Here is a 27,781-nt window from a genome sequence, read left to right as displayed (position 1 = left end):
GCAGTGCAAGCTTCCTGCTCTCTTATACAGAGCATGTTCAGCGCAGGCAGCAGCAGGGCAAGCTTCCTGCTCTCAGATACAGAGCATGTTCATCGCAGGCAGCAGCAGGACAAGCTTCCTGTGCCCAGATACAGAGCATGTTCAGCGCAGGCAGCAGCAGTGCAAGTGTCCTGCTCTCAGATACGGAGCATGTTCAGCGCAGGCAGCAGCAGGGCAAGCTTTCTGTACTCAGATACAGAGCATGTTCAGCGCAGGCAGCAGCAGTGCAAGCTTCCTGCTCTCTTATAAAGAGCATGTTCAGCGCAGGCAGCAGCAGTGCAAGCTTCCTGCTCTCTTATAAAGAGCATGTTCAGCGCAGGCAGCAGCAGGGCAAGCTTTCTGTACTCAGATACAGAGCATGTTCAGCGCAGGCAGCAGCCTTGCAAGCTTCCTGCTCTCTTATAAAGAGCATGTTCAGCGCAGGCAGCAGCAGGGCAAGCTTTCTGCTCTCAGATACAGAGCATGTTCAGCGCAGGCAGCAGCAGGGCAAGCTTTCTGTACTCAGATACAGAGCATGTTCAGCGCAGGCAGCAGCAGTGCAAGCTTCCTGCTCTCTTATAAAGAGCATGTTCAGTGCAGGCAGCAGCAGGGCAAGCTTTCTGCTCTCAGATACAGAGCATGTTCAGCGCAGGCAGCAGCAGGGCAAGCTTTCTGTACTCAGATACAGAGCATGTTCAGCGCAGGCAGCAGCAGTGCAAGCTTCCTGCTCTCTTATAAAGAGCATGTTCAGCGCAGGCAGCAGCAGTGCAAGCTTCCTGCTCTCTTATAAAGAGCATATTCAGTGCAGGCAGCAGCAGGGCAAGCTTTCTGTACTCAGATACAGAGCATGTTCAGCACAGGCAGCAGCAGTGCAAGCTTCCTGCTCTCTTATAAAGAGCATGTTCAGCGCAGGCAGCAGCAGGGCAAGCTTCCTGCTCTCAGATACAGAGCATGTTCAGCGCAGGCAGCAGCAGTGCAAGCTTCCTGCTCTCTTATAAAGAGCATGTTCAGTGCAGGCAGCAGCAGTGCAAGCTTCCTGCTCTCTTATAAAGAGCATGTTCAGTGCAGGCAGCAGCAGTGCAAGCTTCCTGCTCTCTTATAAAGAGCATGTTCAGCGCAGGCAGCAGCAGGGCAAGCTTTCTGTACTCAGATACAGAGCATGTTTAGCGCAGGCAGCAGCAGTGCAAGCTTCCTACTCTCAGATACAGAGCATGCTAGGCGCAGGCAGCAGCAGGTCAAGCTTCCTGCTCTCTTATACAGAGCATGTTCAGTGCAGGCAGCAGCAGAGAAAGATGACTTCTCTCAGACACAGGTCATGTTCAGCACAAGCAGCAGCAGGTCAAGCTTCCTGCTCTCTTATACAGAACATGTTCAGCGCAGGCAGCAGCAGTGCAAGCTTCCTGCTCTCTTATAAAGAGCATGTTCAGTGCAGGCAGCAGCAGTGCAAGCTTCCTGCTCTCTTATAAAGAGCATGTTCAGTGCAGGCAGCAGCAGTGCAAGCTTCCTGCTCTCTTATAAAGAGCATGTTCAGCGCAGGCAGCAGCAGGGCAAGCTTTCTGTACTCAGATACAGAGCATGTTTAGCGCAGGCAGCAGCAGTGCAAGCTTCCTACTCTCAGATACAGAGCATGCTAGGCGCAGGCAGCAGCAGGTCAAGCTTCCTGCTCTCTTATACAGAGCATGTTCAGTGCAGGCAGCAGCAGAGAAAGATGACTTCTCTCAGACACAGGTCATGTTCAGCACAAGCAGCAGCAGGTCAAGCTTCCTGCTCTCTTATACAGAACATGTTCAGCGCAGGCAGCAGCAGTGCAAACTTTCTGCTCTCAGATACAGAGCGTGTTCAGCACAGGCAACGGCAGGGCAAGCTTCCTGCATATGGAGCACCTGTGCTACTCAAACAGTAACCATGCACTCTTTCAATGGATATAACATGTGCGATGCAGATGTTAGCAGTTTATTTTTCCCAAATTCAGACACTGAAGATGTGTAAATCTCACAGAAAGTAGGGCGTTTTTCTCCTAAGACACAGAACTTCTCCAATGCAAGTAGCAATGTTGCAATATCCTCTCAAACAAAAAGCTTCCAACAGTAGGTAAACACGTAGAACACAGGCGTCAGCATGCACAACACAGGCCGTAGAAGTGTAAAGTTTGCTCAGACACAAGACATTTGTCCCTTAGACACAAAATGCACCACAGAGGAAGCATCGGCGCTGTCTTTGTACAGACACAGAACCTGTGCAACTCAATCAGTAGCAGTTAGGCACACATAAGAATTTTGCGGGCCCTGCCAAACACATTTTGGGGCCATCTGTTCGAAACAGCTTTGAGATTATGACCCAATTTTAGCTCTTTCATGCGCTCTTTGGTCAAGTTACTGCCAGTTTACAGGCACAGTGGTTCACATTCTGTGTTTACATCTAATATTCAGGGATACTGTAATGTGTTTTCAATATTGTAGCACAGCAGCAGCTCAATGATAATAATGCAAATAATCTCTTTAACCGCCCTCCCATTTCTAATATGTGACGTCCTGTTTTGATCTAAAAGAAACTATTGCATGGTTGTTGCAAGAAACCTAAACACACTATTTCTCCTCAAAATGTCTGTAACTGACGCCCACACATCTCCCACATTAAAAATAAATTAAAGGAAAAAGGTATTTAATCAAGACAGAACTCTATGCACAGCAGAGCTGGCTCTATGGGGGTGGGGGAGTGGGGGTTTAACCCCTTCAATGCTGGTGACAAAGCCTGCTCCTCATGGGCGTTACCTGCGCTGCGCGCATGACGAGCTGGCTTTGTCACGTAACGCGCGATTTTCAAATTTTCAGCGCGCAGAGAGAAAACCCGCTAGCACGCATGCGGTTAAAGGCTGGGGCCCTGGACTATGGCTCACTTTGCCCATGCCTTAAATTGTCTCTGGTCGCTGTGAAAGTTTCTCTGAAGAAACAGAAGATATGCAGCCTAGACAATAGCCGCACAAGCTTCTCTCGGCATAACAATTGCAACACAGCAGCAGAATTGCAACATTTCCACAAACATATAAAGGGCAAACATACAAACGGGGTAAGCTTCTTTAGGCACAAAATTCATTCAGACAGACAGTATGTGTATTAATTAAGCAGCAGTTAACTCAAATACAATAGTTGTGCACTGCAAACAGCAGCAGTGCAAGTGTCCCTCAGGGCACAGAAGGTGCAACAGAGGCAGGACCAGTGCAAGCATCCTCCATGCGCAAGTTCAACATAGGCACCAGCAATGCATGAGTGCCGCAAACAGTTTGTTCTCAACACAGACAGCTACAATGCAAGCTTCACTCAAACACAGAACACGAGGAGCACAAACAGCAGTTGTGTAAGCTTCTTCAGAAACAAAACATATTTAACACAGGTAGCAGGAGAGCATGCTTCCCACAGACACAGAACATTGTGACTCAGCAGCTGTCTGTGGTAGCTAAACCCAGACTCAACATGTCACAGATGAAGGAGAATTGAAGGCTTTCCTCACATACAAAAACATTCTACACAGGTAACATCTTTGCAAGCAGCCCTCAAACACAACATTTGCCACAGAGAAACCAGCAGTGAAAGCATCCTTAAGGCACAGAATCAATCAATCAATCAATCAGGGATGGGTGGATGAAGCCCGCTACTCACCTGGGAGGGTCTCAAGGCGCTGGGGGAAGGGAGGGGTCAGGCAGCTCCGGATCAGTTGAGGAGCCAGGTCTTGAGGTCTTTCCCGAACGTGTGCAGGGTCGGGACATGCCTGATGTTCATGGGGAGCTTGTTCCAGGTCTTGGCTCCGATGTAGGAGAAGGCTCTCCCGCCTGTTCTGTTTCTGCAGATGCGGGGGACCACTGCCAGGGCGAGGTTGGCAGAGTGTAGGTTCCTTTTGGGTACGTGGAAGGTATTTAGGTCCGATGCTGAGGTATTTAGGTCCGATGTTGTTGAGGGATTTGTTTGCTGGGTGAGGAGTTTGAAGGTGACTCTCTTTTCGAAGGGGAGCCAGTGGAGGTCTTGTAGGTGTTGGGTCATGTGCTCCTGGTGTGGTGTTTCTCGGATGAGTCTGCCTGCGGCGTTCTGGATGGTTTGGAGTTTGTGAAGTAGAGCTCTTTTGACTCTGGCATAGAGGGTGTTGCCGTAGTCCAGTCTGCTTGTTATGAGTACATGGGTGACAGTCTTTCTGCAGTCTGGGGGGATCCATTGAAAGGTCTTGCGGAGGATGCGCAGGCAGTTGAAACTGGTGGAGGCAACAGCGGTGATCTGGCAGTTCATGGAGAGGGAGGAGTTGAGGATGATGCCAAGGTTTAATGCGTGGTCAGTCAGAGTGGGTGGATTCCCGAGGGCGGATGGCCACCAGGTGTCATCCCAGGCAGAGGTGCAGGGTCCGAGGATGAGGACCTCGGTCATCTCTGAGTTGAACTTCAGACAGCTGTTTTTCATTCCTTCCTGAACGTAGAGTCTGGTGTCTTCAGGGTTTTTCGTGAGTGAGAGGATGAGCTGGGTGTCATCGGCGTAGGTTACAATGCTTAGCCCATGCTGTCTGATGATGGCAGAGAGGGGGGCCATGTAGATGTTGAAGAGCGTGGGGCTGAGGGAGGATGCTTGGGGTACGCCGCAGTCGATCTCGGTGGGAGGAAGGGAGGAGCCTGATCCTCCTGGTTCTGCTGGAGAGAAAGGATTGGATCCAGTCAAGGGCGGTTCCCTGTATCCCTGCGTCGTGAAATTCTGGCTGCGAGCGTTCGGTGAGAGACGGTGTCAAAGGCTGCGGAGAGGTCTAGAAGGATCATCGCCCCTGGTCGAGTAGCATGCGGATGTCATTGGTGGCGGCAAGCAGGGCGGTCTCGGTGCTGTGGTTGCTGTGGAATCCTGACTGGGAGGCACCTAGGATGGAGTTCTCCTCGATGAAAGTGGTCAGCTGGGTGTTCACGAGTCTCTTGGTGACTTTGGCCATGAAAGGGAGGAGGGAGATGGGCCGGTAGTTATTCAGGTGGGGTCAGCCGTGGGCTTCTTGAGGAGGCGTTTAGCCTCGGCACGCTACCACTCATCTAGGAAGATGCCGGATCGATCTGAAGGAGGGGTTGATGGTCAGTCTAGTTTGGGAGTGATGGTGGCGGCAGCCCTGTGGAAAATGTGGGGTGGGCAAGAGTCTGTTGGGGCTCCTGAGTGGTTTTTTTTCCTGGTAGCGGTGATATGTTCGACGGTGGCGGGATTCCAGGTCCTGATGGTCGGTTTATCGGTGGCGTTGGGGTGCGGGGTGGTGTCCGGCTTGTGTTCACTGAAATTGTCATAGAGGGTCCCAGGACGTGCTCACATCAGATATCAGCAGGGCAAGCTTCATTCCCTCAAACACAGAATATGTGCGGCAGAGACAGCAGTAGTGGAAGCCTCCCTCTGATATTAAACATGTGCCACACAGGGAGCAGCAGTTCAATGTTTTCTCAAACACAGAACATATGCAACACAAACAGTAGCAAGCATATGAAAAAAACCTGTTGAGGCTAGAAGTGCATGCATCCGCCCAAAACACCATTCCTGTCCCCCAAACACAAGAAATATTCAGCAGACATTAAAAGTGCAAGGTTCCCTCAGACAAAATATGTGTAATAAAAAAGCAGCACTGCAAGCTTCCTTTTGACACAGAACATGTACCACTCAAACAGCGGTTGTCTGTGGCTTTCTCAAAGTTCACAGCATGTTAAAAGATGGTAGAAGCAATGCGTGCTTCCCTTAAACAGATGTTTACCGCTGGCAGCAGCAAGGTTCTCTTCCCTCACGATACCTTGGGTCATATTACGCAATGCGGTGTATTTTCATTTTTTGTGTCGGGAGCACCTTTCAAATGACGCACTCGGTACTAACAAGGAGAGTGCACCGTATTGCATTGAATGTGCTGTCTAAAGGGCAGCAGTGAACTCGTGCTGCCCTGGGGCAGTGCATTCATGTGAAATACAGAGCGACTTTGAAGTAGTCACTCCATGTTTCACTCTACTGGCAGCAATCCGTCCGCAATGTTAAATAGTATTACAGATCCCCTTGTAGGTGGGGCAGTGAGTGACTGCACCGCCTGCAAGGGGATACCGGGGGGGGGGGGGGGGGGGCATAGGACTCCCTCTACCCCTTCAGAGGGCTGCTATTAGGGGACACACTTGCAGTGCTCCACCTTTGAGTGGTGCACTGTCAGTGCACTGCCTGACAGCTTCCTTGTCTCTGTGCCTGTGTCTATAATACCGCACAAGCGCAGAGGCAAAGGGATTCCCTCATTTGCATGGAATCATGCTCCCATGCACACAAAGGAACACCCTCTGGTGATAGCGCTGACGCTATTTGTGCACCAGCACTATCTGTATTCAAGAAAGGGCTGCAAAAGCATTTTTAGCCCTTTCTATCATAGCAGAGTTCCACTGGGCGAGCAAAGTGGGTGCACATGGCCGTTGCGCCCCCAGGGCACTCTTTATAATTACGCACATCATGTGTAACATAGGCTGCTGTAATATGGGATTCTCGCATGCATAAAAAACATACAATACAGGTCAACGCAGTGCAGGGATCAGTCAAATCCGTAACACATTAGCATTGCAAGCGCCCCCTTAGACATAGGTTATGTGTAACACAACCTGTGGCATGGACACTTCTTTATGATGCTAAATTCATTCAACACATGCAGCATCAGTGCAAGCTTCCTTCAGACATACCATGCGCAATACAAAAAGCAGCAGTGCAAGCTTCTTTCAGACACAACATGGGCAATATAAAAAGCAGCAGTGCAAGCTACACTCGGACACAACATGGGCAATATAAAAAGCAGCAGTGCAAGCTACACTCGGACACAACATGAGCAATACAAAAAGCAACACTGCAAGCTTTACTGACACAGAAAACGTAGCATGCAAACAGCAACAATGCAAGTATCCCTCAAGGCACAGAACACAGACAGGACCAATGCAAGCTTATTTGTAACACATCCATTGCAACACAAGCAGCAAAAGTGCAAAATTCCCCAATACATGAACTATTTTTAAACTAGACAGCAGCAGTGCAAGCTTCCCTCTGCAGCAGAACATGCACAAACCGAATGGCAGCGGTCTATTTCATTTCTTCAAATGCAGGATATGAAAACAAATGAGAGCACCAGCACGGGCGTCTCTCAGGTGTAAAACATGTGCTGCACAGGGTGTAGCAGCTCAGTGTTCCCTCAGAGATAGAGCATGTGGAACACAAGAACAGCATGCAAGCTCCCTTTTCTGAGACAGAAAACTTGCCAACGCATGCACCAGCAATGCAATCTTACTTCACTTAGACATAAAGTATGCTCATCACATGCAAAAACACTGCAAGTATCCCACAGATTCAAAACGCCTTCAACACAGGTAGCAGTGTGTGATTCGCTCAGATAACACCTGTGCAAGCAGGAAGCAGAAGTGCAAGTTTCCATCAGATTCAGTGCTTAATTTGAGCCAGTAGTTTCCGTTGCTCGCCCATTTAATTTTCAACACTGGCACTTATGACAGATGCCATATGGTGGCGCTGTTTGTATAATCAAATCAAAAAATGACCAGAACAGCATTAGTCTGAATTGTCACGCTTGTAGCAGTGTGCTGGTTAGGAGCTTTGTAGGTACTGTCACTGGCACCGCCGGCAGTGGCAATGGGTGAGGTAAGCTGCAGAGGCCTCCTAACGGGTCCCTGGCATTTTTTTTTCATTAAGCACTGCCCAGTTTCAACATGTGCCAAATAGTGACCAACAGTGCAATCAGGCACAAAAGGTGTGCAACGAAGGTATAAGAGGTTCGATCCTCACTCAAATACCATGAATGTGCTGTACGGGTAGGGACAGTGTCAGCTTCCTTAAAGACAATACGCATTCAACACAGCCAGTAGCAATATGATCTTCCCTCATGCTCACGTGCTAAACAGGAAGCCGCAGTGTAAGCTTCCCTCATACACAGAAAGTGAGCAACTCAAACAGCTTCAGTGTGCTGTGAGTGAAAACTCCTTTCCCTTCTTACACAGAAAATATGCATCTTAGACAGCTGCAGTGGAAGTATCCTTAACGGACAGTGCATGTGCATCTCAGGCAGCTGAGTGCAAGCTTCATTCTCACAGTATATATTCAGTACAGGCACCACAACTACAAGCTTCCCTCAAAATACAGATCATGTGTGTTGCAAGCAGCAGTAGTGCACAGTTTTCTAAGGCATAGATCTCTTGCAACACAGTCAGCAGTAATCCCTCAGACACAGATTGATCATGAGCAACACATTCAGCAGTAGTAAAAGCTTCCATGAGACGAAGAACATATTCAGCAAAAGCAAGATCGGTGTAAGCTCATTTCACAGACGAACAGTTAAACACAAGCAGTTCAAGGTCCCCTCACAATACAGATTATATACAACACAGATAGCAGTAGTGCATGATTTTCTCAAATGGACAAATGTGCAACATAAGCAACGGCAGCTTCTACAAGAACCACAACATGCTCAACACAGGCAGGGGCAGAGCAAGCTTCATTCAGATGCTGAATATGTTCAACTATTGCATTTGTCTCCCCGAGTGGGACGGGTATGCCCAGATGTGGGTCCCGTGCTAACCATGCCACTGGAGTCAAGCTATTCTGGCTGATGAGGGCTAAAAGCCCGAAACTGGTCCTAGGATGCTTGTTTCCAGTCCAGGAAGGACCTGGCCTGGCAGTTTGGGCCGGACTGTTCCCATTGTGTGCAGGGTCAATACTGATTTGCATATGGATGGGTCCAAACTGGAGTGGCATGGTGAGCATAAATTGATTTAGGCCCAGATCTCTGTACTGGGGAGAATGTATGACATTGTTCTGCATTCTGTCCATCAATTGTTCTTTTTGAATATGTTCAACTTGGCCAGACTGATTTTTATATGGCTGGGTTCAAACTGGAACGGCATGGTGAGCAAAAAAACAATGGATTTAGGCCCTGATATCTGTACTGGGGTGAATGTATGGCATTGTTCTGCATTCTGTCCATCAATTGTTCTTTTTGCATTTGTCACCCTGAGTGGGACGGGTATGCCCAAAAGTGGGTCCTGTGCTCTCCATGCCACTGGAGTCAAGCTATACTGGCTGAAGAGGGCTGAAAGCCTGAAACCAGTCTTAGGAGGCTTGATTCCAGTCAAGGGAGGACCTGCCTGGCAGTTTGGGCTGGACTGTTCCCACTGGGCGCAAGGTCAAGACTGATTTGCAGATGGCTGTGTCCAAACTGGAATGGCATGGTGAGCAAAAAAAACGATGGATTTAGGCCCAGATTTCTGTATTGGGGTGAATGTATGACATTGTTCTGCATTCTATCCATCAATTGTTATTTTTGCATTTGTCACCCCTAGTGGGATAGGGATGCCTAGACGTGGGTCCTGTGCTCTCCATGCCACTGGATTCAAGCTATTCTGGCTGATGAGGGCTGAAAGCCCGAAACCAGTCCTAGGATGCTTGTTTCCAGTCCAGGGAGGACCTGGCCTGGCAGTTCGGACTGGACTGTTCTCATTGGGCGCAGGGTCAAGACTGATTTGCATATGGATGGGTCCAAACTGGAGTGGCATGGTGAGCATAAATTGATTTAGGCCCAGATCTCTGTACTGGGGAGAATGTATGACATTGTTCTGCATTCTGTCCATCAATTGTTCTTTTTGAATATGTTCACCTTGGTCAGACGTAGCACAATCTTCCCTTAGATGCAGAACCTGTGTTACTCAGACTGAAGCAGTGCATGCTTGGTTTAGATACAACATGTGCAGTGCAGACATTAGGACCCTCATTTATGGGCATTTGGCACAGGGCAGCTCAGCAACTCACCTTGCTGTGCTGCCCTACACCAAAGTGAAAAGGCAGGAATGCACTGTATCTAAGAAATACGTGATTTCCTGTCCTTTCTCCCTGCGCTGGTGGCAATCCGCCAGCCTAGCACCAACGCAGGCAACCTTGCACCACAATTCTAGGGTTCCTGTGTTGTCAGCAGTATTGTTTTTGTATAGGAGAGGGAACCTTCCTACACAAAAACAATTCTAAGAGGAGTTTTCCTCGTTCAATGTATGCTGTAATATGCAGCACACATAGGAAAAGGAAAAAATAGAAGAAATAAAGATATTTCTCCTTGTTACTCCTCACCTTGGGTGGCATAAGGATTTGGTGCTTCCCCAGGTGTACAGATCCCTGGAAACAGGGTATCTACCAGATGAACTTAAGGAAGTGCGTGTAAGGCCTCTACTGAAGAAGCCAGGCGCAGACCCCGCAGTGCTAAAGAACTACAGGCCTATCTCTCAGCTGCCATTCCTCTCAAAAATACTGGAACAGCATTTATTAAAATCCTTGTCTTTGTATCTGGAGTCTCCCCACCTACTTCATGAACGACAGGCAGGGTTCCGAGCTCATCACAGCACCGAGTTGGTGATGCTCTCGGTGCTGGATGAATTGTGAGGCATGGCTGACTGTAAGAAACTGAGCGCCCTGATTTTGTTAGATCTTTCAGCGGCGTTCGATACCGTCAGCCATGCCCTGCTTCTGGATAGATTGAGTGACTTTGGGATCAAAGGCCTGGCCTTCAGATGGTTGCAATCCTTCCTCTTGGGAAGGACCCAAAGGATACAACTTGGGGACGAAACATCCGAGGTGGGGACTTTAGAATGTGGGGTGCCTCAGGGCTCGGCCATGTCCCCACTTCTATTTAATCTCTACCTGCAACCTCTGATTGCTTCCTTGGCGAGCATGGGCTGCAGAGTATTTAACTATGCGGACGACAAACAGCTGTTGCTGAGTGTCGATAATACAAGCGCCGCACAACTCCAAGACCAGAATATCTTGAGGTACACGGTACAATGGATGACGGAAAATCTTTTGAAAACTAACCCAGATAAGACCGAGGTTCTGGTGATTCCATCTACCACCTCACCATGGTGCGACCTCTACTGGCCTCCGGAGTTAGGCCCAGCTCCAAAACCTAGCCTGAATGTAAAGAGCCTGGGAATCAAACTGGACTGCGATCTATCAATGGCCAGTCAGATCTCGACTGTGGTGGTAAGCTGCACGAATATCATCCGACAGCTTCGGAAGCTAGCTCCCGTCCTCTCTCAATCCATGATGCGCTCAATCGTAGCAGCCACTGTTATTTCCAGAATAGATTACGGTAATGCTCTCTATCTCGGCCTGCCGAAAACCCTGACAAATAGGCTACAAGTCGTCATGAACAACGCTGCACGACTCATTTTCAGGCTCCCAAGACGAACTAAAGCATCTCCCCTGCTACAGAGCCTCCACTGGCTCCCTATCAAAGAGCGAGTGGAATTTAAAAATCTGTGCACAGCTCACAAGGCAATCTACGGTCTGGCACCCGCCTACATTAAAGATAGCTTGGTGGTGTACAGTCCAATGAGAACTCTCAGACTCTCAGTTATTGATCTGTCCCCGGTACAAACTTGCAACCAGGGGAGGGAGAGCCTTCTCTGTGTTAGTCACTCAGTTATGGAATACACTACCTGAGACGCTGCGCAGGGAAGGGAATCTCCTAAGGTTTAGAAAGGTGCTAAAAACATTGCTGTTCAGAAGAATCACGAGTGCTATATAGGCCAGTGGATGCCTTTTATTCTGTGATTGCCAAGTTATTGTTCTTACCATCGATTTCCGAGCGCCTAGAGACCTGCAGGTGATTGGGCGCAATACAAATCAAAAATAACAATAACAATAACAATAACATGACCATGAAAATTCGGGGCAGCATCAAAATCCATGGGTGTTGCATGGAAACACCCACTACAACGCCCATGGAACACCTTCTGAGTGCAGAGTGAAGCAACACAGTGATTTGAGCTGCATTGTCTTCCTCCAAAGACCATCCGAAGCCATGCATAGTGTCTTTGAGTAGCCTCATAAAAATGTTTTGTAATCTGCACCGCCCAAGCGTCATGAAAAGTGGTGCTCCAGCGGCGCAGTAAGCTTGTAAATAAGCCCCTAGCTCTGCAAGAGAATTTATTCAGGCACAGAAAATAAGTAACTTAGACAAAAGCAATGCACGTTTCTTCAGGTACAGAACATGTGCAACACAGGCAGACGCAGTGCCAGATTTTCCAAAACACTGAATTCAAGCAACTCAGGAAGAAGCACTGTAGACTTCCCTTTGCAGACAGTGAAAATATGTAACGCATGCATCATAGTGTAACTTTTCTTCTTTTAGGCAGAACTTTTTCCTCACATGCAGCAACAGTGCCAGCATGTGGAAGACAGTGAGCCTTTGCAATGGAGGCACAGGCGTGCAAGTTTCAGGTCCAACACAGATCGTGTGCAGCACGGGTAGCAGCAGTGCAAGGTTCACAAAAAAAGAGCATATGCAGCACAAGCAGCAGCAGAATGTGCTTCCTTCATACACAAAAACACATTCAACACAGACAGCACAAGCTCAATCTTCACTCAACTACAGCATGCGCGGTACATGGAACAACTGTGCAAACATCATTTAAGGCAGGAAAAATGCATCACAAGTGGCAGTAGTGCAAAATGTATTCCCTCAGACACAGAACATGCTCAACACAGGAACATGTACTTTAAGCTTCCCTTAGACACAAAGCACACACAACTCATAAATTTGAGGTCTTATTATGGATACAGCACACTTTCCTAGTTTGCACCACGGCGGCCCTTTCAAAAGGTGTGCAGGGTGCAAACAAAGACAGTGCGCTATTGTAGAATGAATGCACTGCCCTCCCCAAAACTTGTGCTGCCCGTGGGGCAGCACATTCAAGTGAAATACAGAGCAGCTGCTGAAAAGCTGCTCTGTGTTTCACTGTGCCGGCGACAAACGACCTGCACTTTGAAGGGGAATTAGAGATCACCTTGCAGCGGGTGCAGTGAGTGACTGCATCCACCTGCAGAGGGATGTCTGGGGAGGTCCATGGGACCCCCTGTCTCCCCTCAGTTGGCTGCCTTTAGGAGGCACACTGAAAGTGCACCACCTTTGTGTGGCACACTTTCAGTGCTCCTCTTAAAGGCATGTTTGCCTCTGCGTCCACGTGGGAAATATGGCACGGGCACAGGGGCAAAGTGATTCACTCATTTGCATGGGGCCATGCCCCCATGCAAATGACGTGTTGGACTTGGCCCTTCCTGCTGGGTCATCCCTAAACTTTTTGCCTTTTTCCTCCTATATTCCCTCTGACCTGTTTTTGTTGGTTTAATGACTCTGGGCACTTTACCACTGCTGACCAGTGCTGAAGTGCATATGCTCTCCCTGTTATAAATTGTTACATTGATTGGTGTCCATGTTTGGCTTGTTTGGTTTACTATCAGTCCCCAGTCTAGTGCACCAGGAGTGCCAGGGCTTGTAAATACAAATACTGCTAGTGGGCCTGCAGCGCTGGTTGTGCCACCCACAAAAGCAGCCTTTTAAAATGTGCCTAGGGTCTGCCACTGCAGAACCTGCGTGTAATCTGGTACTGTCATGCTGACTGCGCAAGTGCACCTACTTGCCAGTCCCTAAACCTTCCCTTAACTTCATATTAGTCACCCTATGGTAGGCCCAAGGGCAGGGTGCATTGTAAGCATAAGATAGGACAAGCCCTGATGTGTGTGGCATGTCCTAATAGTGAATTACAGCCATTTTCGTTTTTCACTATTGTAAGGCTACCTGTTCTCATAGGCCATAATGGGCTGCTGGAATTATTACACTCGATAATCCCAGCAGGCTCAGGGAACCTGGTAGAAAGTCAAGTTTAGTATGTCTGAACTCAGAATAATAAAATACTTCTTTTAGTAAAGTTTATTTTAATATCCTGTGTTTGTAAATGCTACTTTTAGAAAGTTAGCATTTGGTTGCCTGACTATTTCAGCCCGCCTCTGCCAGGATGTGTATCTGCTGTCTGGGTTGTGTGAGTGACAGGGCTGGGGATGACAGGTGGTGAATAGAGGGATTACATCAAGGTCGGTAGTGAGAGTGCCCCTTGAGTCTGAAAAGGGCTGTGCTCTGCAACCACAATGCTGACTCCGCCCCCTGGGGAGTGACTGATGACTCTGCCCGACACCTGGTCCAGGAAGAAGGAAGACTGTCAACAAAGTGCTCCTGACTGTACTTGTCATCACAATGCTGGCTCCACCTCCTGCGGAGCGTCTGCTGTCCGTGCCCCATACTCTGAAAGAAGAAACCAGAGGCTGGAAAACAAAGTGCTCAGAGACTGACTGGATTAGGCAAAGGCCCTCCTGGCCTGCAGGAACAAAAGAAATGTCCTATAAAAGTAGGAGCCCTGCTCCTAACGAATCAGATCCTGTTTGCGCTAAGAAGAAACTCTGCCTGAAGCGAAGGACCTGGGGAAGCTACCAGGAGGACTACTGTCTCTAATCCTGAGAGACTGGCCTGTGGTGGGTGCCTTGCTGCAAGAAGGAGAGAAGGACAAAGACTACAGAGACTTTACTTTATTTTCAACTTGTGCCAAACTTCTACAAAGATCTCCAACGGCTTGCTTGTGAACTTGCCCCCTGAACTGCGCCCCAGGAACAGTGGGTGCTACCCCCCTGAAGAAGGAACTGCTGTGTGTGCTGTTTGTCCCTGCAGCGCTGATTGAGGAGACAGAGAGTGTTGTGCAACCTCGCCGCACTCCACGTGATCCAGTGTACCTGCGTCCCCTGAGAACCGTGACTTTGGCCTAAGCGTGCTGCAATAACAAAGTGATGTCCAGCCCGCTGCTGGCCCAAACATCGTGACTGCGCCTGCATTGAGCCCTAGCAAACAAAGTAAAGGTCCTAGCATCAAGGTATACTGAGCCCCGCGCCGTAGATCATCACGTAAAGATGGACTATTGCCCTGCATCATCTCCCGCCGATCAGCGTCCTGCCCGAAGCGTCCACCGCTGTGAAGTGCACAGCCGCGACCCGCACTGCGGCTGGGTACATCCAGCACTTGGGGACCATACGGCTGCTCGCCTCACACTCAGCCGCTCCCCCTCCAGGGTCGAAGCATACGTGGTACGAGGAGCTGGCCCCACAACTCACTGCCAACCCTAGAGCCCAGTGAACTGTCCCAGCCTCAAGCCGCAGCTTGCCTCGCCAAAGGGGAGGCATCGCAACGTGGGACAACGATACGCTACGCCGTCCGCCTCGAAGATCGCCTAATCATCAAAGGAAAAGGTATTGTGCGCATCGCTCAAGAAAGGAAAGTCCCTGTTCGCAGCGTACACCAGTTGCTGAAACAGGCCGTACACTTGCTTAGTACGCCCCGCACCGCGAGAAGCGTGAGGCGTAGTGGGGTTCTTCCCCTGCATTGAGGAGAACTGTAGGCTTGTGGTACGGTTGCTGGTACGCCTCGTACCATTCAGCTACATTGCTTACGCCGTACGCCGGCTCACGTGAGAAGCGTGAGGCGTAGTGGGGCTCTTCCCCGAAAGCCGTGCAGAGCATACAAGAGGGCTACGAAGCGCACAAACCTGCTAGGACTGCTTAAAAACATTCAACCTTGCATTTTAAGAATTGTGGCAGCATTTTGGAGAGTAACTGGAACCCTTACTGAAGTGAAGACTGTATTTAAAAGCCTGCTTAAAGAAACCTATATAAAGATATATTTTTACACAAATACAGCCTTGTGTCTCTGTGTGGTGGGTTGGTGATTACTGTGTGGTATATTGCAAATGCTTAGCTACCTGTACTCTAGAGATAGCCTTGACTGCTTGCACCATACTACCTAGAGGGTGAGCAGGGGTATTTTTGGGAGTAATCCTTTGCCCTGACTTAGAGGAGAGGGTCCCTGCTTGTCGCAAGTGCATACCTGCGCCACACAGAGACCCCCAATTCTAACATGAGGGATCACCCTCCCATTATAGCGCTGGTGCAACATGCTCCAGCACGATCTGTATCACAGAAGGGGGAGCGCAAGAGTCTGTGGGCCCATTTGTAAATACCATTGTGGCTCGTGGTGCTCAAAGACACGCCTATGGCGCCCCTGGGGCACAATATATAATATGGGCCCTGCAGTGCAAGCTTCCCCAAGACACACAATCTCTCTCCAGACACAGAACATGTGCAACAAAGGAAGCAACAGCGCAAGCTTCATTCCTTTAAACACAGAACATGTTCAAGATATTTGGCAACAGTTCAACCTACACTCATACAAAGAACCTGAGGAATACTTCCAACCAGAGTGTAGGATTCCCTCAAGACACAGCACAAGTGCAACACAGGTAGAAGCAGTGTAATATTCATTCAGACACAGAACACATGTAACATAGTCAGTAGGAACCTTTAGTCCCTAAGAAAAAGAAAATGTACAACACGATCATCAGCAGTACATGCTTCCTTCTCTGATATAGAAAACATGTTCAACAGAGGCACTAGCAGTGCAAGCTTCCCTCAAGACAATAATCATGACCCTTGCAAGCAATTCAATTCAATTCAAAATATCTTTATTTCGGTAAAGCTTTACCATAAAAGACGTTTGTAATATACATTTAAAAACTGGTTCTATTAAAATGATTTGTACAGCAAATTGTAAAATTTATAAAATCATCTTTTACAAAAATCCCTATATGCTGATAATTCAAGTCAGAGCCCTGAGGCATTTCCTTCTTATAGACCAGAGAGCGCCCAAGTACTTGGCCATAGCAAACACAATGTGGTCGGACAGATCAGTTTTTAAGACTCTGAAGGCGGCCAGACACCTCGCAAATCCCAGGTTCCTGCATAGGGGAACAATCCAGTACCTTCGGATCTCTCGATAGGCAGGGCAGAAAAAGAGGATGTGGAGTTCAGTTTCATCCGAAATTCTGCATGCTGGACAGGTACTACTTGCATCGTCACTCCATTTAGATGTAAAAGTTCTGATGGGGAGGGACCCATGTCTCCACTGTAGGTATAGTTTCCTCAATATAGAGGGATAAACTTTATTCAGAGTTGGTTCCATATTATAGTTGGCCTTGTAGGACAAAAAGGAGGCTGTCAGAGTCCCGAGATTTTGATGATTGAGTAGCAGGGACAGTTTGCTATCACGGTATGACTTGACTAGTTCCTTTTTGGAGAGGAGGTGGCACGTGTTCAAAGGATCAGACCACATTGTTGAGAGACCCAAGGCCTCCAGTTCCAGTTTGATGGAATTAAGCCATTTGATTTTTCCAGCACCTGGGATTGCAAGGACCTCCTGAAGTCCTTCTCTATAACTGGCCAATTCTGGAGTTGTCCATAGTCTGCGCCAGAAGGCCAGTGGGCGTAGGGCCAAATCCTCGTCGAGCGGGCATAGGCCTCCTAGGTCCATCCTGAGGGGACAAGGGGAGTGCTCGGTGGTAGTCCAACAAGATTTCTGATAAATTTATTTTCCACCTTCAAGAGCATTGATGTTTTGGCGTGACCCCAGAGTTCAGATCCATAAATAACGGCCCCCTTGGCCTGGGATTTGTAGATCTGTATTGGAGGGCCGATGGGCCTAATTGAGGATTTATTGTTTGCCAAGAGTTTCATAATGCCCCCCGAGTGTTGGGTCAGTTTAAGTGCTGCCTTCTCCAGGTGTGTGTTCCAAGTAAGTTTGTCATTTAGCACAATGCCCAGATATTCGAAGGTTTTCACTCTTTCGAGCCTGATGTGTGCAATGCCTGGACAACAAAAAAGAATTTCTGTGGGGGGTTGAGGACCATGAATTTCGTTTTGATGGCATTGATTTCTAATCCATGGGCCTCAGAGAAGTCCACAAAGCTGTTGAGGATGCGCTGAATGCCCGTTGCCGACTTTGATAACAACAATGTGTAGTCGGCAAACATGATGGCTGGCACCCTTTCAGTGGCTAGTTTTGGGGCATCAGAGTTGGGTACCCCCGCTAAGTGGGAGATTACCCCGTTGACATAAAGGCAAAACAGGGTTGGTGCAAGCACACAACCCTGCCTTACCCCCCTGCCAACGGGGAACCTCTCGGACATTGCACCCATCCTGCCACATCTCACCTGGGCGAAGTTAGTGCTATGAAGGCGGATTATCATTTTCAGCAGGCCTTCAGGAACCCCCAATTTAGCAAGGACCTCCCACAGCTTGTTCCTAGGGACCAGGTCGAACGCTGCCCTCAGGTCCACGAATACAGTGTAGAGGCTGCCACCCTCCAACTGCACCGTTTTCCAATGTATGAGGACAAGTCGAAAGACCTGGTCAATGGTGGAGACCTTCTCCCTAAAGCCTGCTTGAAAGGGACTGAGGATATTAAAATCCCTGATCCACTCGTGTAAGCGGTTTAGCAGTAACTTAGAAAAAAGTTTTTGGGATACATCGATCAAGCTTATTGGCCTGTAATTGGCCGGGAGAAGGGGAGACCCCTTTTTAAAAATTGGGACTATTTCGGCCCCCGGCCAGGTCGGAGGAATTGGCATGCCTTTCAGAATGGAATTGAATAGCACCCCGAGATAGGGAGCCCAGATTTTGGGTTCATGTTTGTAAAGGTCGCATGGAAGCCTGTCCAGGCCCGGCGCCTTACCTGCAGCCAGGGACGTAATTGCCATAGTGATTTCCTCTAAACTAAATCCATCCATGTCAATTGCACTATTGTTAGTGGAGTGGTGCACTTCTGCAGGTTCGTTCGTCACCTGATCACTGCTATGTGGTTCATATAGATTTTTGAAATGTCCCTGCCATACAGATGGTGCTATATTGGCCTCAACTGCTACAAGTGGTTCGGCAGAGCCGTGCCTAACGATCTGCCAGAAAGTCCGTGAATCTCTGCATGCAAGGGCAGCTGTTATTTTAGACCAGTTCCCCTCGTCCCAGTCTATTTTAGCAGCACGAAGGGCTGATTTGTAAGCTAGTCGTCTCTCCCTGATTATGTTTGAAGTGTCTCGTGCTTTGAGTGATTTCAATAGTGTAGCTTTTGCTTCCCTACAGGAGGCATTGAACCAGGTGGCTCTTCTCTGCTTGGACTTGTGAGGCCTGGCCACTGGGTTCAGCACCTCTGTAAGGTTAGTACAAAGTTCGGAGTGAATGTTACCGAGTTCAAACAATTGTGCCGGCTTGCATGAAGGGGGAGTGGGTACCCCTAAATTACCTGTGAGATTGGTTTCAGATTCGCTAACTGAGTGGTGCATACAACGCTCTACTTTTACCAAGGCGGGGACGACTAGTGCATAGAGTCTCTCGATATTACTATGGTTTTCCAGCAATTTGGCCCATTTAATTCTGCGCCTATTGCTGGATAACACAAGGTCAGACTGTGGTGCAGAATTATTGTCGATCTTGTCAATTTGTCGGCCATGGATCTCGAATTTTAGTGAGAGCAAGTTGTGGTCGCTATCAAGTCTGGGGATTACTCGAAAGTCTTTCACTTTCCTCCAGTCCCTAGTTGGAACCATTATGTAGTCAATCCGTGACTCATAACCCGGCCTGTTAAAGGTATTTTTAGGCGGGATGTCGCCTTTAATCCGGCCATTACAAGCCCTCAGCGAGTGACTAAGCGCGAGGGACATTATTTGGGTGGCGAGTGGGGACCAGGCCCTGGTCACTGGATCTGTCAGGGTAGGGATATTCCACAATTCATCCTCCTCACTAGATATACCCACCAGGTAGTCGGGGAGTGGTTCATATTGCTGATTAAAATCTCCACCTACAATTAGAGGGGAGCAGAAATTATGTATGTCAAGGAACTGAGCTAGGTCCTCCACTGGTCCCGAGGTTGCTGCGACCCCCACTGGTCTTGAATATATGTTAATCAGTGTGACCTTCCCTCCGCATGGCCATTCAAGGGAGACACACTCAAAGTCACAAGAATTGGTTTCCAGGTGTGTGGCCCTACATCCCAAGTGGGACCCAACCCAAATCGAAAGCCCTGCTGAAGGTCGGCCCTTTCCTCCCCATTTTGCTTCAACATCAAAGATAGCAAAACCCTGCCGGGAGTATTTTTCTCTTGCCCATGTCTTTTGGAGAAGACATACATCGTAGCCCTCAATGAGATCCCCCCAATCAGGCGTATCTACTTTATTGGATAGCCCTTCAACATTCCAGGAGAGAATGGAGATTACACCCGGAGCCTCTAGTGTACTATTGGTGGCTGATATCTGAGAAATGTCATGTGCTAAGGGTTTGCCATATTGATTAGGTGGAGGTACGTCCAATGGAACGCTATTTAGTTTGGGGCTGTGTGATATGGGGGGGCTATCTTTAGTCCTCATATGGGGATCAGTATTTATTGGCTTTGGTGGGCGGGTGTCGTGCCTACCTGGCCCTACTCTAAATTTGTGAGCCTTTGCATGATTTGATGTTGGTGGAAGAGTTTGACCACCCGTGTGTGCGTTTGATGCAGTATGAGTTAATAAATCACCCATTGAATGAGATTGGGAGCTTTTTGGAGTGGGTGATGAAGGTGCGATGGTTGGCAGGTGTGGAAGTCAATCCACTTCCTCAAGACACCCGTATCTATTAGAGATCGGTGCCCCATTCCAGCCACCAAGTGCATCTGCCCAATAGTTACTTTGCCCTCCCCATGTGTAGTTCCTCTCCGGGATCCTTCTCCAATTCCCCCCCTGGGATGAGTGAAGGCGAGGTGGGTAGAAGAAATTGAGGGGTCTAGCTGTTATTGTTGAGGTTGTGCTATGATTGGTCCAGGAATAAATGGCGTGTGCAGTGTTTGGATCCTCGAAGGATACAATCACACAATCGCCACTGGTGGACTTTTGCGTGGTACCTACCCAGGGTACCCTCTGCACCATGAGGATTTTACTCCTTAGGTGGTTGGGTATTGGTTTGTTGACGTCAAACCAGTGGATCACCTTGTTCTTTAAGGAGGCAAAGTTTTCCTGCTGGTTATGTGTCAGTTCAGTTACCCCGGTCAACACTACAACATAGGAACTAACCTCGGGGGGAGATCTACATACCCCCTTGAGCGTATGTAACTGGTACTAGCTCTCTGCGATGTTAGATGGTTGGAATTCTGGCCATTTTGCCTCGGATTAGGCTGATCTGTCAAGGGTGGTACCCTTTGACCGGGTGTGACTGATGGGGGTGGCGGAAGAGTTTCAGCCGCCGGTTGAATAGTGGTCGTCATTACCCTGTTTGGAGGATTATAAGTGTTTGCCTTAGTTCGAGGTTAAGGAATTGGTTTGGCCTTGGGGATAACAGTGGGACTGGCAGAAGAAGAAGTTACAACAGGGGGGGGCAGAGTAGCATTGGTAATTCCCAGGGACTTAGCCTTCATAGGCACCAGCAAGTTCACAGCAGCTTGGGTCGCAGGGACAGATGGTGCTGTGGGAGGCGGAGTTCTGTGTGAACATGTTGATTTTGCATTCTGCATGGTGATAGTGGCCAAATTTAAAATGCTTTTTTCAATTTCCAGAAGCTGTGTTTCTATATGTGTAAATCTCACTTCTAGAGGGGAAAGAAGTTTTTTGAGTGTTTCCCAGACGACAGTCAGAAACTCAACGTCCTTTCCTTTGATAGTGCAGAGCGGAGTTCCAGCAGTGTCACTTTCTATGGTGAGATCATTATTTTCTTGGATGACTACTGAATGCGGGGGAGTGTTTACTAGGCACGTTTCCAGGGGAAAGGTCTTGGTCTTTGGCAGCGGAGCAGGGGGAGGTGCCTTAGTTAGTAGCTGGGCCTTGGCTATTTTGGCCTTTTTCCTTGAATATGCCGAGGTGTGGTTACGCTTCCTTTTGTTGTGTGGACCATTTTGTGGCATGGGAGAGTTGCCACCTTTTGGTAGCGTAGCGTTGTTAATTGTTGCTTATGGGGATGAACCCACCTCGGGTTCCTTCTTTTGCTCGGCAATTACACCCGGATGGAATTGTGGGAAAAGAGTGGGTTTTGGTGGGGATCCCCCCTGTAGTAAGGGTATTCAGTCCGCTTGCGGTTGATGAATATCGGCATTTGTGACGATCAGAGTGGGAGCAGTGCCAAGTGAGCGCTCAGGTGTTTTGGCCCATGCAATGGGCCCGAGGGAGGATTTTTTGGCAGCGGTTAGCTCAACTGACAATCTTCTAGCAGCTTCAAGTTCTATAGAGACCCTGTGTTGCATCTTAGTTATTTCATTATCAATTGCAGTGTGGGTCCTAGTGATAAAATCATCCAAGGTACCATTTTTCAATTTGGATTTGGCCGCTCTGTCTCTAAACTCTCGGGTTGCCATGGTGGTCACGAAATGGAGTGCCTGCAAGGAGAACGTAAGGAGTAGAGTGGTAAAATCAAATGGAGTGGCCCAGTCCAGTCTCTACCTGCCTCTAACGGCCTAAAACGGCCCGCTCTTTGCCCGGTCTTCGCCCCGGGCTGCGTCCCGCGTGCGTCCCGCGGTGCGGTGTGAGCCCCTCTTAATTTATACTCAAAGGTTGGGGGCGTGGCTGCCGGGGGAAGAGGCACCAGCTGTGAGGAGCTAAGGCTGCTGGTCCTCGCAGTCCCCCGGTAGGCTCGCCGCTCTGTTAAGCCCCGCTGTGCTCGACCTGGGAGCGAGATTGGCTTTCCACCGACTGTGGACGCTCACACCAGGGAGAACGGGGTCGGGCAAGAGATGAGCGGCACCCGCGGAGCGGGTGGCGCGAAAAGTGGCCTCACGGAGAGCGTTGAAGGTATGGCCAGGAACACCAAGCATTAGCAGTGAACTTTGCCCTTAAGACACAGAATATGTGTAGCAAAGGGAAGCAGATGGTAAGCACATAGAACACAGGCATCAGCAGGGCAATGTCCCCTCAGACGCAGCATTTGCAACACATACTGCAACCGTGTAAGCTTTCCAAGAAAACAAGACACATTGAATCCAAGCTGTAACAGTGTAAGTCTCTCAGGCACAAAATGTGCAATACAGACAGAGAATGTTACATCCCTGATAGCAATAGTGCACATCTGACATAAGACAGAATAAATGCAATATAGGAAAGAGCACTATCTTTTGCCCTTAGGCATATCAAATGCCACACACAACCAGCAGTAAACATTTCATTTCCTTAGACACCAGCAATGTCTGTTAAAGGCTACCACAATGAAACTTACTCTCAAAGCAGATATCATGCACAATACATACAGCAGCAGTACACGTTTCCCTCCAACACAGCAAGTGCAACAGAAGCAGTATCAGTGCAAGCTTCAGTCAGATACAACTTATTCAATAAAGGAAGTAGCAATGCATGCATATCAAAGATAATGAGCAGCACAGCAGGAGCGCAAGTTTCACTCCCTCAGATGAGGAACGTTTAACACAGACAGCAGCAGAGCAAGTCACCAGCAAGACAATGATTTTGTGCAGCTTAAGGAGCAGCAGCGAATGCTTTCATTAATTATAAATTGTAAAACCAACATAATCTGGGTGCATTCAAATAAAGAGAACATGATTCTGTGGGACTCGCTCCAGTCATCCCATGAGGTAACAATCCATGACTGTTCTATGGATCATATACAAAATTCACAATTTTATTGATTTAGTTAATTAACCGTTTAGTTGAGCCCGTCAGCCAACCGCCGTCGCGAGCACTACCTCCGTAGTGCTGCTCACGTCCGCTGGCTGACGAGGCCCCGCCTTCTAAATGGAACGCCCTGTACTGCGGCGGGATTGCCACAGCGGTTAAGGTGCTAATGATGCTGACCAAGACATTTAAAAAGTGCAGATGGCTCAGTGCTTCTAAGTGCAGTAGTGCAGTGGTTAACATATGATACATATATCATGTGGGTATCCATAAATCAAACGTATCAATCCAGCATAAATGCTGATCCAGAGAGCAAATCTATTGCTGCTGACCACGTGACCCGCAGGGGAACAATGGGCGGGGCAGCGCTTTAGTCCCACCCGGCTAGCTCCAGCAACCTATGGGGCGCCCCTTCCCGCGTCCACCTTTCACCGGCAAGGGAGAAGGCTTACCTGGGAGGGGAGGGGCGCTCCCGCTACTTATACCTCTGCAGCCGTAGCTCGGCCTCTCTCCTTCCCGGTTTCACCCACCGCTCTGCTCTGTTCCGGTGTCGTCGCGCATTGTCGGTCGCGTCGTTCAGTGAGGTATGTGCTACCGTCTCGCCTCCCCCCGGCCTCGTCCCTGGGCATGACCAGGTTGCACGGGCCCCGGTAGTAGCGGCCACCGGGGGGTTAGTGGTGGCTACACTATGAGCGCGGGCGGATAGTTACGGGGTGTGGGGGGAGTGAGCTCGCAGAGCCGCGCGGGTCGTGGCAATTCTTTGTGCAGGAACTTTCGGCGGGAAAAAGTGTGTGTCACAATGTTACTGCCGTTGCTGGGGAGTATGTGCCTGTGAAGTGATCGAGTCCAATCCCCCTATGCTTTCCGCGGGAAAGGTGCGGGTCGCAATTTGTTGAGGTTGTTGTCGGGGGAAGTGTGCCTGTGAGTATCGTATCAAACCCCTTCATGCGAGCTATGGTGGTGACCGGGCTCGAGTGAGTGGGGCGAGGGGCCCAGAGTGCGTGCTACTGCGCGCACCTGGTATAGAAATACACTTATCCCCCCGTATGACAAAAGACAGCACATGCCAAATGTTTAACTGCTCCCTCTCAAGCATTTTCGCTGCGGTTTTGTTATATGAACAAGCGCACTCAATTGACAGTCAGTCTGATCACTGTTGCTATACACAGCCTGTTCACCCCTGGTGAATACGAACTCTGTGCAGTGCGGTATTTACTGTATGAGGTAGAGGCCTCCTATTTTTACCATTCACATGGAAAATGGGGATTAATATGCAGGGTGTTATGCTTACCCGATCGATACCACCAACACAAATGGCCGCCACTACCGCTCCGTTTGTACTAGGCTCTTCGGAAAATGAGGTAACCAGTGTCCCGTCTTGGCGCCAATTTCAAGGCTCACTCGGCGGGGGCCGCGAACGCCCTGGCACCTCCTGTCCCCGCATTTCCTGAGGGCTACTTCCCTGTATCCTGTAGTCTTTAAACGCTCCAGGTACAGCATAATGGGGACGATGTTTCGTGTGTTGCGAGCACGGCAGACCCACGGCAGCCAGTGTCCCGCTTTGGCGCCAATTTCAGGGCTGTCCTGGCGGAGGTCGTGGACTCCGGTGCAGCCTGCTCCCCGCCTTGCCTGAGGGCTACTTCTCTGTGTCCTGCAGTCTTTAAACGTTCCAGGCACAGCATAATGTGGACGCTGTGTAGCGGGCACGGCAGACCCGAGGTAGCCGGTGTCCCGTCTTGACTGTAAAAACTCAGGGTACATTTTTGTCCAAATACTCCGATTTTAAGGTTGAGATAATTCTAGACCAAAGCAAGAGACGGTTAAAATGAAGATATCTATAAAGTGTTCTGTTTAAAACTTGAAAAAAGACGCTGTGGTATCTGGCACATAATAAAGAACTGCAAACATCGTATTATAATTGCCTATAATCAAGAGGACATGCAGACACTTCAGATTGTGCTCCCCTTATTTTGCACTCTCTTCCTGTTTGCACTGCAGAGTAGTTTCTACGATTCTACAGGGATGCATTGTCGGGGCAAGTAGTGATTAGGGGTTCCGGTTAACTAAAGCTCAGCCCCGCGCATACCGGGAGTCTGAAATACAGTGAGGGTACCGGAGTAGGGTAGACAAGGGTATAAAAAATTGAAAAACAGCCAAATAAATATGCAGGCACTGCCGCGGACGATTGTACCGCCGGCTGTTGGTGCACGGAACGCACCAAGGCACCATGATCTAAAAAAAAAAAAAACGGTACTGGAGGAACTAAGGGTCAGAATGTACTGGGTTGTGGCGCCTTGATCCAATGTTGCGAAATGGGGTTCAATTGCAGACAGAGTTTTGGCTTGGCATTAGGCAGTGGCCTGGTGCGTACATGGCTTGGAGGGTTAGGTAGTGCCCACATCCTTCTCGGCGGTTTGGACCTGATCCTAATGGCTGGTGTTCGGTCTGGGTGTGAACATGAGTGTGAGCTGCTGCAGCCATGTAACATGAGTAATTCGGTGTTGTCTTTCAGGTCGCGCCCGGGGAAACTTTGGAAGGACTGGCGGCCGCGTTACAGGCAATTAACAAGTATATCATTAGGTAAATACAAGGATGCGTGTTTCATGGAAGGGTGTTAGTTGTAAATACTGTGGTATGCAATAGCGTGGCCCAGCAACTTGGGGTTACCAGTAGACTCGGCAGGGAGTAGCGCAACCTCACGTATTTTTTCACCTGTAGGAACCCGCAAGGGTAGAAGCCACAGTTATGGATACTCGCGGCGCCGCATTACCGCAAGAAGGGCTGTGGGCAGAATTTTTGGCCGTGGCACAGGCGAAGGGGCCAGCGCGGACTCAGGGCTTCATCAAGGCACGTAGGCAAGAGGACGCGGGTCAAACTAGTGCCCCCACTCCTGAGGACGCGGCGGGTCCCTCAGGTGGAGCAACGCGAAGGTCCACTCGGAAGCGAAAGCACACACGCAAGGAGTTCCCGGCCGAGGCATCGCGAAAGGAATCTAGACGTTCACCACTGCCCCCTGCGGCGAGGCCCACCGAATTGACTGTGACACCTACCGTGGTGCATGAGACGGCCACTGGCCTAACAGACTTAGCCCAAATGGGTAAGGCCATGGACGAAATGTTGGGGTTAATGGCACTCTTTCAAAAGCGTTTAGATGATGTGGCGGCTGTGCAGCCGGGTATGGCACCCCCCACCCCCCGATCCTACAACCTCTGATCCAGTGCGGCAAGTGTGGGCTCAACAAGGAGCTCCTGCTGCACTATCCCACGTTCCTGGGCCTTCAGTGGCCGGCTCGCAGGTTCCCGCATCCGGGTACCGGCACCAGCTGCAGCTGCGCCGCCTGGCAACCTGGCCACCTCTCAGAACGTCGTCCAGGCGGCGGCCATGGGGTCGGCGCCCACCCCGGCTAGTGCGGTAGTGGGTGCCGCAACAAATACAACCAGCTGCACGGCGAGTGCTGGTGGTTCAGCGGGAATAGCACGACCCAGCCCGGTGGTGGCCATCCCAGCTCAGGTTGAAACAGGACAACCAGCCGGAGTGGGGCCGACCAAGCCAAATGTTACCCAGGCTCCATTGGCATTCGCCCGTTGCTCCCTGGCATGGCAGGTACCACAGGCTGCCAAGGAAGGGATATGGAGGAGGGAGTACATTGATATTTTGACACTATTGATGCATGGCCCCGCAGGAGCAGACACTAGAAGGATGGGGGGGAAAGATGATGAGAAAAAAGTCAGGTATCAGCGTTGGCCAGAGAAAACAATAGAGAATTGGACTGAGGCTTTTAACATCTTAGCAGCAGTAATAGTGCAGAAGGACCCGGCCCAGAGTGAGGCACTGATGGAATACGCCAACACCATCCAACAGGAAGCAAGGGAGTCCGGGGGGATGGGTTGGTTTTTGTATGACCAGGATTTTAGGAAAATGATGGCCATTTGCCCGGACTTAGGGTGGGACGAGAAAGAAATTCAGCTCTGGATCAAGCATATGTGCAGGACAGGTAGCGGAAAGAAGGACACACCATACAAGGCGCAGGGTGAGTTAGACACCAAGAAATGGGAACAGTTCCCGAGGCGTCCCTTTAAGCAGCCCTTTCGTGGGGGTCGGGGTAGGGGCCAGGGGACCGGACCGAGACGTTTCAACTCTGGGACATGTAGACTCTTCAACAGGGGAACCTGCACCTGGGGTAGAGCCTGTAAGTTTACCCACAACTGTAGCAAATGTGGTGCCCAGCACGCAGCCATCACTTGTACCAACGGCCAGAACCCCCCCGCTCATGCACAGAGAGCAGACGGAGCACACCAGTAGGACATTGGGTGGGGGACAAAACGCGGGGATGACAATTGTCAGCCCCACGCAGATCCCTACTGGGCAGGGCCTACCGCAGGGACACGGCAAGAGCCCTTCTCCCATTGTGTTGCAGAATTTTCT

The sequence above is a fragment of the Lissotriton vulgaris genome, chromosome 2_1, assembly GCF_964263255.1.
Source record: "Lissotriton vulgaris chromosome 2_1, aLisVul1.2, whole genome shotgun sequence".
Taxonomy (NCBI): domain Eukaryota; kingdom Metazoa; phylum Chordata; class Amphibia; order Caudata; family Salamandridae; genus Lissotriton; species Lissotriton vulgaris.
This window is presented reverse-complemented; position numbering follows the sequence as displayed.